The sequence below is a fragment of the Thunnus thynnus genome, chromosome 12 (assembly GCF_963924715.1).
Source record: "Thunnus thynnus chromosome 12, fThuThy2.1, whole genome shotgun sequence".
NCBI lineage: Eukaryota > Metazoa > Chordata > Actinopteri > Scombriformes > Scombridae > Thunnus > Thunnus thynnus.
The window spans coordinates 11,508,645-11,520,846 of record NC_089528.1 but is presented as its reverse complement, the minus strand read 5'-3'; the positions used below and the strand labels follow the sequence as shown (position 1 = coordinate 11,520,846).

Genomic DNA, 12,202 nt, shown 5'->3' with positions numbered 1-12,202 from the left:
ATTAGATGGATCGCTCCTGGCTCTCTGTATCAGGCCATCATTTAAGCTGTGTTGGAGCCTTACAAATATATTTTAATTTATTTGAGATACAAACTTTATAGCAATCTGACACACCTATAACACACACTAATACTTGTTCACTGGTTAAAAAAAAAAAACAGCATTCAAGATCAACACTAAAGCAAGCTAAAAAAAAAAAAAAAAAACAGAACAAAACAATAGCCTCCCAGGAAAGTCAACAAAAAATTGCAATTGTGTCAGAAGTCATCGTTCTGAGAAATCTTTGTCACAGGCCAATTCTGCACGTCTGCCTCTCCTGTCAGCAGATAACAGAAGTAAAATAAAAGCTTCCGGTCTTACTAGTCTGATCACATGGGAAAACTTAGGACACATAATGACGGTAGCCTTCCTCCAAATAAAAATAGAGCCATAGCCTCACCCATTAGAACTCTTGTGCTTGCATCTGATCTCATCCACGAGACAGAAAAAACAGGATAAAGGCAACCAGTGATGACATATTGGTTCTCTATAGAGGTAGGAATTATCTATCACATGCTTGTTGAATTGTTTTGTTTTTAATGTGCCAGTTTTATGAGAAACAGAGCAATCAGAAACCAATACAGTCTGGTTCTCATGTGTAACATAATTATTCCCTTTAAGAGGCTTCATTTTTTTTTAATTTGCGCAGCAGATTTCACAGACTGTCAAATTTTACAGGCACCATTTTGAACATCTTCAACATTTTTGAATTGCAAATATATTAAGATTTTCTGAGAAGACCTTTGATAAAATATCTCATGCATTACATGTTTTAACAGGTTTGCATTGTAAATGTCACCGTCACTCCCTCTGTCACTGGGAAAACAACTTCAACCCCAGAATTATTGACTTCAAACTAACACTGAGAAATCTTATACAGCTGAAGTTTTTTATGTTATATTTTAGTTCTACTGACTATATGTCAGAACCAAACTGAGAAGATAGCTGATAAAATTATTTTAAAATATTTGGAGATAACTTTCAAAATCAGCTGGATTCTTCAAGGTGAAGATGACTTGTGCCCTGTTATCTATTGTCTCCTCAAAATCCACACAGCGCATTAAACCAGCCTGGACCCCTATAATCACCTTTAATGGACCCTTTATAAATGAACCAGCTGTACACTGCTCGGCAATTTACTTCTTCACCACTGGAGTACCGTCACACCTTTCTGTTTGGTAGCTGACACACAAGATATATTGAATTGCTTGAAGGGATGTAATGTAAGTGCATAGCAGCACGCATTCAAAATGACTGATGGACTCCATTACTCACCACTATATGACAGCTTGTCATGGATCCAACCCAATACAGTCAGCTTGCAATGGCAATATATTGTGTTATAAGCAATTTATGAATTGTTTAAAAATGCAAATTGGTGGTGTTTAAAATATATTTTAACACACACATTTGATCTTACATGTTGATCTTTGCGAGATATGTCGATCTCTGTGACCTCTGTACAGTACAGTACAGTATGTACATGCTCTATTGTACACTCCTGTATATGTAGGTTTATGTACATATTTGTGGGATCAGTTTTGTAACTTCACATTTGGAGGGCAGATTTAAATGAAAAATGTAAGAAAATTTGAGTATATCTGAGTCTGTACACATACACACTCACACAAGACAGTTCACACTGTTTGGCTGATTGACTCAGGCACAATATGCATAAGAGTTGTGAATATGAATCAGCATTGTTTCAGGTATCAAGTTGCAATCTTGAACTTTCAAGGAAATACCTCTGGGGAATTTTTAGACCAATTGACTCAGCTTCAATTTAAGAGAAACGGCGTAGGTGTGCTATTTCACTTCTCTTAATGTAAACTCCCATGAGTATAACCTTGAAATTCTGCTAAAACTTCAACAAGAGCCTGTAGACAGGTGGGATGGGGTCATTCACTTGTGGGCAGTGATAGCGATAGTGAGAAATGAACGCTGACATCCTGCCACCTGCACTTTGTCTGCACTTGTGCTCTCAATGACGCCTCTTCCAAATATGATGAAACATGCCTTTGTGATGTTTCAGAGCATTTTTTTTCTCACCTCTTTGGTTTCGAGCTGTGGTGGACAGCATGTTCTGCTTTTCATATGCCATTCTAGCATCTCTCAGTTTAGAGTTTGGTCATAGTATCGGCTGCTGAGATGCGATATTTTCTCACCAGGCGAAGAGCCCTAAATGTTACCTTAGAATTTATGATGTCAACATTTGCTGTATGTGATGGAAGCTCATTTAGGCCAGGAAAAGGAAGTTACATGTGCTAAAAATTAAAAATACTCATGGTAATTCAAAATGAGTGATAGTTAGTCAAAATTAATTTTGACTTAAATTTTTATATAATTTTTTCATGGGTAATTTTGACTTCATTGGTTACAATTACCTTTGACTTACTAAATTAAATTAAAAACTAAAAAAAAATTAGTTGACTTAAATCATGATTTTGTCATTTGACTTAGTAAATCTTGTTATCTAATGATTTTGATTTAGGAGGTCACATTTCTTTACTTACGTATTTTGATTTCCATCACATCTAACTTTTCACCCACTTTTTTCTTTCTCTGGCAGAAATGGTCGTCCATAGCATGTAGGATTTAATCTTGTTTAACTGGATTTAAGCTATGTATCTCCATTTCATGCCATGAAATATACCTGACAATCAGGCTCTGAGGAATGAAGGCAGAGAAAAAAGTCCCATTAGTACACAGACAGAACAGCACAAACGTAAATGTTGTGAGAGAGATGGGTGGTCAGATATCTCACCCGCCCACACATGGACTGCCAGTAAACCACATGCATTAGATGCCTTTCACCTGCATTAGGGCTGTGTGCTCTTTCCCATGCATCCTCCACGTCTACACAGGCTCATAACATCTGCTGACAGATGGGGAATGGAGCCCGCTCGAGCAGCTTTGCTTGCCTTCGCCCCCAGAGCCTCCGCCACGTGTGGGGAAGTCAGTGGCCCCATGTAAAAAGATGTGAATGCTGTAAAAAGTTACTTAAAGAATATAAATATAAAAGTTAAAGCAAAAACCTTTAGATACAGAACAAACATTTCAAGGTTACCATATCTTTTGGGAGAGGATGTGTAATGATATGTAGGTTATGAAGGTTATAGAAAGGCTTCACACAGTGGAAACAACATTTTTAACTGTTTCTGTTTCATGCATTCTCTAGTAAGGAATCTCTTTATTTTCCGTCTTATGATTTCCTAGTTGACATGCAATTCAGCAGCGAATTTCATCAGAAGGTTTCAGTGTTCTAGCGTACTGTTTTCATGCTTTCGATAATTAACAGGCATCTTTTTTCACTTTATTGAGTGTTTCACAGAGAGTTTAATGGATTTCTCATTTGAGATACAAAACAGAAATCCATGACTGCATGCTGAGTGCTACAATTAGCTGCTTTCGCTTCGGTCTGCTCTGCTATTATTATTTATCACCAGCGGCTGTTTTCAACGAGTCTGTGGGAGCTGAAATAAAATGAAGAGAGCTACTGTGTGGTTAAGTACTACTCAATGAATCTGATGCGCTGAAGTGGATCATCACAAAGAACAAAGTGATTTTTATGTGGGGTAATAGAAAAGCGATTATTGTGACTGAACACAGCGGGGTCATGTGAATTTGTGTTGTGCCAGTTTCCTTGGTATAACCTGTACAACTTGACTTGTACGGAGGCTCAGCTAAGACAACAGCTCGTACATTTATTGTACTAATACAAACCATATTGCTAGAGAAAGTAGGAGGCAACTGTGATTGTTCAGAAAAAATATGTATGTATATGACAATGTGAAGAAAAATATCAGAGCTTAGTTAAAATGCAGCTGATGATGACAGTCTCCTTTTTTCTTTGCTTCTTCCATTCTAATTTTTACACTTGCTGTCTTCCCTGTATACTCCTCCCATATTAGCTCCTCATTTCTTTTCTGATACCTTACCATCTGTGGCAGGCCATTTGCTCTGCTAAGCCCTTCATTTTCTATCTTCTTTAAACACGCAGACAATCACAAACTTTGGTGCAAAAGTAGTTTTTTTTGTCTTTACGCAGAATAGGAAACAGCAAGAGCATGCAAGCCAATGGCTGTCTTGTTGTTTTCACACCAGCGCTCTATTTCTCAGCATGCCTTCATATCTAAACTCTCACACTATCTCCCACCCCCTCTCTATGATCCTGCAGCTGTGGCTCCCTCAGGTCCCTCTGTTAGTAGGGTATTATTGTCTGCAACCGCCTCAGACCAGTCACATGGTAGTCAAGTGACAGAGCTTGATTTCTGATTTTAAGACATTGGTGTTTGACTGGTATTTTACTGAGCTTGTTTCTCAAACGCAGCATGCAACTGTTTGACTGTCTTTGCAAACAGACAATAACTCTGGTCTGTTCACACAGTAGCAGCTTGTGGTGTAACCAGCACCTGTCATCTCTGTGATGTGCAAGATATAGTTTTAAAGAGCTAACTGTATTTATATTGTTTATGGTAATTCTGCAGTCTATTTTCTATAGAAGCTAGAACGGTGCAAAGACGCCGAGAAATACTGTGCTTTTGTACTGTTAATGAATTTAACCTCACCAACACGGCATGGCATCTCAACCCACATCAAATTGGAAGTAGCAAACCAACCCCTGCGTTACCCAAGACCACATCCTCTTGAGCTCACATAGCTACAGATATATTCAACAGCTGACATTATGACTATAACATCAGCTGAATAAATCATCATACTGCTGTAAAATATTACCTCACCATTCAGGTAGAAACAGATGATCTCAGTATCTCAGAAAAGGGTTCATTGCTTTTGTCTATACTCTTGCCAGAGAGTTTGCATCATCATAAGAACACAGTGGCACAGTGGCACTCTTTCATTTATTGTATTAACTATTGGAAGGCAGGTTTGGGCTGATGGAGTGTAAATTTTGGTCATTGTCATTGTACAAACTGTCCCTGTAAGGTTAAAAACCATCATAACACTGGGAAGTCTTGCAAGATCAAAGAAATAATGACAGTCAGTCCACAGTGACACGCTGAGGCTTTGCATCCGTCAGTCGAATGGCTTGGCTTGTTATTGACGGCAGCCTCTCTGTACAGAATTGTTGCATGTTATTGATGAAAGACTCAGCAGCCTGCATGAAGTTTTTGTTAGAGCAGACCAACCTCCACCTCATTGTTTCATATTTCGTCATTGATGAGTTTATACTGTAACTCCCTGAAGTCAAAACTCTTAGTCATCCTCACAATGAAAAGTAAAACTATACTATACTACACCGCACTGCACAGTAAGGGTGATAACAGATAACCAGTGTTAATACATAGGGGCGATGTGTTAACATCCACAGTCTTTTGGTCTATTGTCTGTTTTTCTGTGCACACTGTATAACTTCTAGCTCACTAATATAGTGGTGTTTAATCAGTTTAAATCTATATTTGATTTCAGTATTTTAGATTATTTTTATTTATCTACCTCACCAATATATGTACTTTATGGAAACATGAAACTGGCAAAAGGTAGTAAAAGGTTATCAGACAAGTGAAAAAATATCTGAATACATCAATAAATAAGATTTTAACCAAAAAATTAACATGAAGGAAAAAACAAATATAAAGCTTCATATTTTTAATTAAACACTGGTATATAAACACACTGAGTACTTGTCAATTCAGATAACTGCCTAGCTTCAACTTACAAGTGAATTGTTAGCATGCTGTTAAAAATTCTTTAGCTACTGTTGTAGTTTATACCATAGATATATGCCATGGATGTATTATAAGAGCTGGATACCGGATCGAAAATGGTGCCTATTCAGTCCAATAAGAATTGCTTACCTGGTGCATATGCCAAAAAAGTTTCTAGCTTCTGGGTTTACTTCCATTTCCACAATGTAAGAAACTTTCTGCACATTTCATGCACATTAAATTATATTATATAGGGATGTCTGCACAAGTATTAACCAAAAAAAAAAAAAGCCAAATCCATGCTTGACAAAGAGAGGTTTTTACAATTCCTTATGACAATTAATTATTTTCCACCACATGCACACCCTGGAACATCGAAATGCAGCACACAAGTCTGATAGAGAGCAGCCCAAACCCCGGTCCAATGAGGCATCTATGTGTATATATCTATGGTTTATACACTGTAGTAAGCTGCAGCTGCTGTAGTTACAGCAGTTAACTGAGAACACTGATGTGTTTAACATCACCACACTTGGACACATTTGTCAATTTTTATATAAGCATGAAAAAAAAGGGAAAATGGGAGCTGATGAAGTGAAAGACACATTAGGGAAAGACAAACAGAGGAATTAAAAAAAATTAAGTTTAGATTTATTTTATCAACTAATTGAAAAAAAGGAAGAAATATTAAGGTTCTATTTTTACCAAGTGACTGGAGTTTAAAGGAAAAGTGTAAAGTTTTAGATTTCTTTTTACACTTTATTATTACATTTATTGTATTATTTATTGATGTATGCTGACTTTCAACTTTTACTGCCTTTTGTCAGTTTGGGGGCTCCATAACTCAGTGGTTAGTATGATGGTGATTTTTCCCGATGTTTCTGGAGTACTGTGGGCAATGGTTTTATACATATATATATTTGTCTGTGCGTACAATATGTATTTAACATATGTGAGATGTGTGTAGACAGATGTTGTCACATGTGTTGTGAGGAGCGTTGTTGGTATTGGTTTCCTGTAATGAACTTACAAATGTCAAGCCATGTTTGTGACATCAAAGGCACTTGACAACACAAAGGTACTTGATAAATTCAGGTTTTATTTAAGTCCTACCGCTGGTGTCTGAGATATCACATTTGACAAAATAAATAATTTTAAATAGCTTACTCGCTAGTGCTGTAGATGTTGAGGGAAGCAGAGAGTTTTTGTGCTGAAACTTCCGCATTGTCATTGGGTGTGTGGCTTGCGAGGAAACATTATCCTTCCTCAATGAAACTGGTTTAGAGGAGTGATTAAAAAACAACAACAGTGTAGAACAGCCTGCTGACTGTTAGCTGTAAACTGACACCTTACTCTATGATGTTAAGTAGATCCCAGTATTATTTATTCATGTTCTCTTCCTGTTTTCCTTGGTGAGTGATTCTCATTTCTATCCACATAGTCAGTAGCTGTTATTTTAGCTTTAAGGCTGTTGGTTTGTCCTCTATGCTTGTAAAAGTTAATTGCACTCACATTAATCATTACCATGGCATAATGTCAAATACAGTGGAGTTTTCTAACCAAAGCCCCTCATGTGGTGAAAGTCAGACTTAAGTCACTTGTCCATTAACAGAAACAGAAACAGGAACAGTGTTTAACACCTCAAAATGTAGGGCTGTTGCTGTGACAGTTGAGCTTTAGTCAGGGCTTAGAGACAACCGTTATGGTTACACGCTCCCACAGTCTACACACAGGTGAGCCACGAATCAGTGCAAGCAGGAATTACGTCAACCCCAGTGAGCAAATGTATGACTCAATTTCCTTCTACCTTTCTGGACTGATAGTGGTTGCTTTTTGTCTAGCTGAAATTATATCAACCCTGCATTAACGGGTGATTCTAATCAAAAATCAAGGAAGCAGATGACATTATAAAGGCAGTGAACCGAGCTGGAAAGCCTAATTTAACTCCTAACTTTTTGCAGTCTTACATAATTAGAGTTTCAGAAAAGTTGACCTCTTGCTGCCTCACTTATCAGTCTTAAAAGTCACAGTAACACACAACAATAAAGCTTCTATGCAGCTTTAAGTGAGCCAAACACCGCACACAGATTTTATAATGAAAGTACCAAGATGACATATGTGATATTACACTTACTGAAATGAGAAATCTGGTAGAATGTATGAAATCAGTTCCTGTATGATGCCCAATGGCTGGCTGCTGAGACTAAACCTGACAGTAGGCTAATCACTTGTATTGTAACCTCAGTATAACCACTGTACTTGTCACAACATGCTTGCTGTTAAAGTTCCACTTCCTACTTGCAAGTCCCCTCAAACACATGAAAGGCTTTGCAACATTTCTGCAGCTGTTTTGCTGACACCCTGCAATCCTGCTGAGCAGCCCTGGATGGAAATGTTGAGCATGTACGTGCATGTGCACACACACACACACACACACACACACACACACGATGAGGATGTAAAGGAAAGAGCGTACGCGTGTATTCGTATGAGCGACAGAGACAGAAAGTCTAGATGCATTAAGTTGTGAATTGATAAATAGATTAACATGTCCCTGGGTAGACAGAATGGCGGCGAGATATGTGAAAGTTGACGCCCAGTGTTTCTTCCACTGTCTCACAAGCTACTTTCTTTGACTTTGCTGTTTATGGTATCATTTGCAGTTTAAGGCTGTACATATTTCAAGATGCACTGTACATTTCAAGTTTATTTTTCAGTGTTATGTATTCATCTTATTCTTTTGGCTTTATTACATCACTTTATTTTTTCTTTGCCCTACTTTGCTCACTGCATATGATGCCGATATCAAAGGGAATAAGAAATTAATCATATGTATCCTTTCTGATGGAAAATACTCTGTTGTGTCATACTAGGCTCATATAAACTATGTCCTTACTTCCCATTTTCTATACATACTATATTTGCTGTGCTGCTATTGAGATCATGTGCATTTTGTCTGCTTCATTCTAATGGGACTTCCTCTTGTTGCCACCTCATTAAGCAGCAGACTGCAGCAATCTAAGCCTATAGGTTTCCCTAAGGCTCTACTTTGGCCCTACTTTATCACATGATGGATCGAGCCCATAATCATCTGAGCAATCTTGTGTCTGCAAGCACACAATCTTTCCCAGTTCCAGTACAACCACTTCTCATTTTGCATGGATTGGAAATATGTTGTGTGAGGCTGTTCCTCCCACAAATAAAATGCCAAAATAGCCAAATTTTCAAGATCGTGGTGGTTGAGAAGATGTCATTCAGTTTTTCTAAATTGGTGTAGAAAACCTTCTGTGTTTAAATGTGGTCTGCATGCTCTTTGACCTTATTCCTGCTGCTGTGCTTGGTGGGTTGTAGGGATTAGCTGGAAGGTAAACATTTACCATTTCGCAAAGGTCATGATATCAACATGTGCTATTTTTGCAGAAGTGAACATATTACTCTCAGGCCCCACACAATATGAAATACTAAAAATGTTTGCATATCCACATATTGATGAATTTGATTTGTGAAACAGGCTTTGTGAACATTTCTTCAAATTAATGGCTCAGATTACAGGTCCGTTCGGTGTTTGCATAGATGCAAAACAAATAAGTAGAAAGCAAGTAGAACACATTTTTCACGTGTATATAAACACGTGTACATCAAAAGTTCAGTATGCTGAATGCAAAATACTGTATGTAAATACCAGAAATATATCAATATATCTATACCGCAAATTCAAAAAAGATGCTTTGGATCAAATAAGTAAAGGATACAAGAACAGAAGTGACACAGTACATGGAGCTCATGTCTTGTAGCTATATTTTTATGTGTATATAATTTCCAAAAATTAGACAATAATATGCAAAATCTCTAATACCACTGAATCATGATATTTCGACAAATATGCCAGGAATTGCAAGTGATCCAAATCCCACAAAATATCTTTCACAACATAAGCAGATTTAAACAAGCCTGCAGTATGCTGGCTGACCTCTAGTACAAAGGTCAACATTCAATCCAGATGTGTTATGAAATACTATTGGATAAAAGTTGTTGGGATATCTCAGAATAGTTGCTATACTTTTAACGCATAACAGAAAACACAGATCTCCCCATCCCTCCTGTTACTGGTTAACCAATGTTTTCAGACAGCACAAGTATACTGTGCTGGTTGTGTTTAATGAGAATTATCTATGGCACCCATTTTTCTGTTATTCAAATATTCTCTGTTACTGGTTAACCAATGTTTGCAGACGGTGCTGAAAGGACAGTGACCACATCAAATTGTGTCATTGGCGTTGCCTCTCTCTTTTGGAAATACCGCTCTATGTGACTGTGTGATCATTTATTCAGTTATTCAGCAGGTACTTTCTGTCTGTTTCATCCCAGACTGAGAACTAGCAGCCGCAGCTGAGAAGGTAATGTTTGTCATAAACCATAGCGATATCATTTTACAACTTTAACAAACAAATTTGAAAACAAATCACTAACTTTAAAGTTGCCTTAAGACTGTTTTTAACTTTGTGAACATACATCACACACTCGCTCTCTCTCTCTCGTCCTCTCCTACACACATAATCACCCCCCACCAAAAACACACACGTTTGTCTCTCCTTTCTTAAATAATTGTAAATATCTTATTATATAAAAATTTCACTGACTTCAGTGTTGTCATGTGACAGTAAAACCTTTCGAGTCTATTTTTGTAAAAGGAAATACCCTGAAGTCACTTCCTCACTGCAGAGGCCCTGTTATGCTGCTAATATGTCGATAGCTTTTTGTATTGTCAGATAAGATCAAAATTACGTGTATGACAAATTTCTAAAACCTCAAATGATGTATAATATATCAACCTCAAAATTATTTTCAGCGTGGTGATGTACAGTAATGTTTATGTGTTTGCATGGGAATGTTTTTTCAATATAATCTGTCTCTTAAGATACAGTATCTTCACCATCATAGATAGAGCCTTGAAACAAAAACAGGAATTATTTGTGGGCCAAGGATGAATCCATGACCTTGGCCTAGTGGGGCTTAAAATAAGCTCTCTGTTCTCTACGAAGGTAGAGAGTGACTCTGTGAGCTGTACGCTCCATAAGGAAGCCATGTGTATACCCTACGTCACATTGAGTAATGCTGTGTTTTAGAGTTTGCAAATAAGCAAATATTTTTGAGGTTTTAATTTCAGAGTTTGTTCATAACCATAAACTATATCTGCACATACACATCTATTTGCAGGAGTTCGAGCAAGCAAATGATTCTTAATGGAAATTATATGTTGTTGTTAACTACAGCTAACTGACAATGTAGAGAATTTGAATGATTACAGCTCAATACTAAATATAACTATTGCATTATCATTAAAGGAAAATACATAATACGTATTAATTTTCTTGCTGAGAGTTAGATGAGAAGATTGATACCACTCTCCCATTTTATCTGTCTGCTCTAGCGGCTAGAGCAAAAGCCACACCACCGAGCAGATAGTTCATCTATGATTCAGATGATACAACAATCAATTATTTATTACACCACAGTAAAGTTTGGCTCTATTCATGTAGGATTTTCACTCAGAGACATGAAATGATCAAACATGAAAAAGTCTGTTCAAAGATCTTGTTATTCTGTTCAGTGTTTGCTAAATTATAGGTGTTATTTTTTTATATACTAGGGTTTAAAATACACTTTTTAATGGTATGTCTCATTAGAATTGATTGCAGATGATGTACAGTAGCTTGAAAGAGAGGTGAAAGAAAAGAATCAAGATTATGGGCCTGTAAAGAGGGATTTATTATTCAGTCTTCGTGTATATTAGTACACTGATTTTATCTATCTCTGGCGAGCTTCTTTCCCAAGGTTGAGCTTTTGCACAGCTGTTATCTTCCAGTATCATAATTCACGTGTAAACTATACAGTATTCAAAGTCTGAAGAATAGAAATAGCTGAATAACCCTTCAAACTACTTTAGTGGTAACTGGATTCATATAAAGCTGCAATTAATACAAGCATGTGGAAGGCATTAAATTTTCCTAGACATTATTTCACTGTTTCCATCTCCCACTGATCTGTTGTACCTTTAAGCTCCTGGAGTGGGAGTGTTAATTCCAGTGATGGACCTAATGGTATTGCTGCTAGTGGCACCGATTTGAAAGTCTACACTGAGTGAAGGAAGAATATTTCTGTTACCATGAGAAACCTGTCACTGAAAGCTACACTGGTCTGTCATTTATGCCCTTGCCAGCTTTAAACCAATTAGGGCAATGGCGTGTGACGGAGAAGAATAAGGAAAACCACAATTGTACAATGACTGAGTCACATTTCAAGCCCTGAAGGATCAAATTAATTTGGATTTGTTGTTATCTTGTAGCAGATGCATTGCTAGAAAACAAACTGTGCTTTCCTCTTCAGGAACATGGCTCCTTACAGGCAGATGAATAATTGTGTGCTTCCAAGGAATGGTTAGAGGAAAGAACATGTCAGCTCCTTGCATTGTTTTCTCTGGCGATTGATCATTG

The 12,202-nt window shown here is 37.3% G+C and overlaps 1 protein-coding gene across 2 annotated transcripts in view; it reads left to right on the top strand.

Annotated features, from left to right (window-relative positions):
* The first annotated feature begins 515 nt into the window (after positions 1-515).
* st3gal3b (ST3 beta-galactoside alpha-2,3-sialyltransferase 3b) overlaps positions 516-12,202 on the top strand; it is a 60,662-nt gene continuing 48,975 nt past the window's right edge. Inside the window, exon 1 of one of the 2 annotated variants that reach the window (XM_067605464.1) lies at positions 516-534. The gene's annotated coding sequence lies outside the window, so the exon portion shown is untranslated. Of the gene's footprint in view, positions 535-10,024; positions 10,106-12,202 lie in introns of those variants that run through there. The other variant, XM_067605461.1, reaches the window with a different exon arrangement.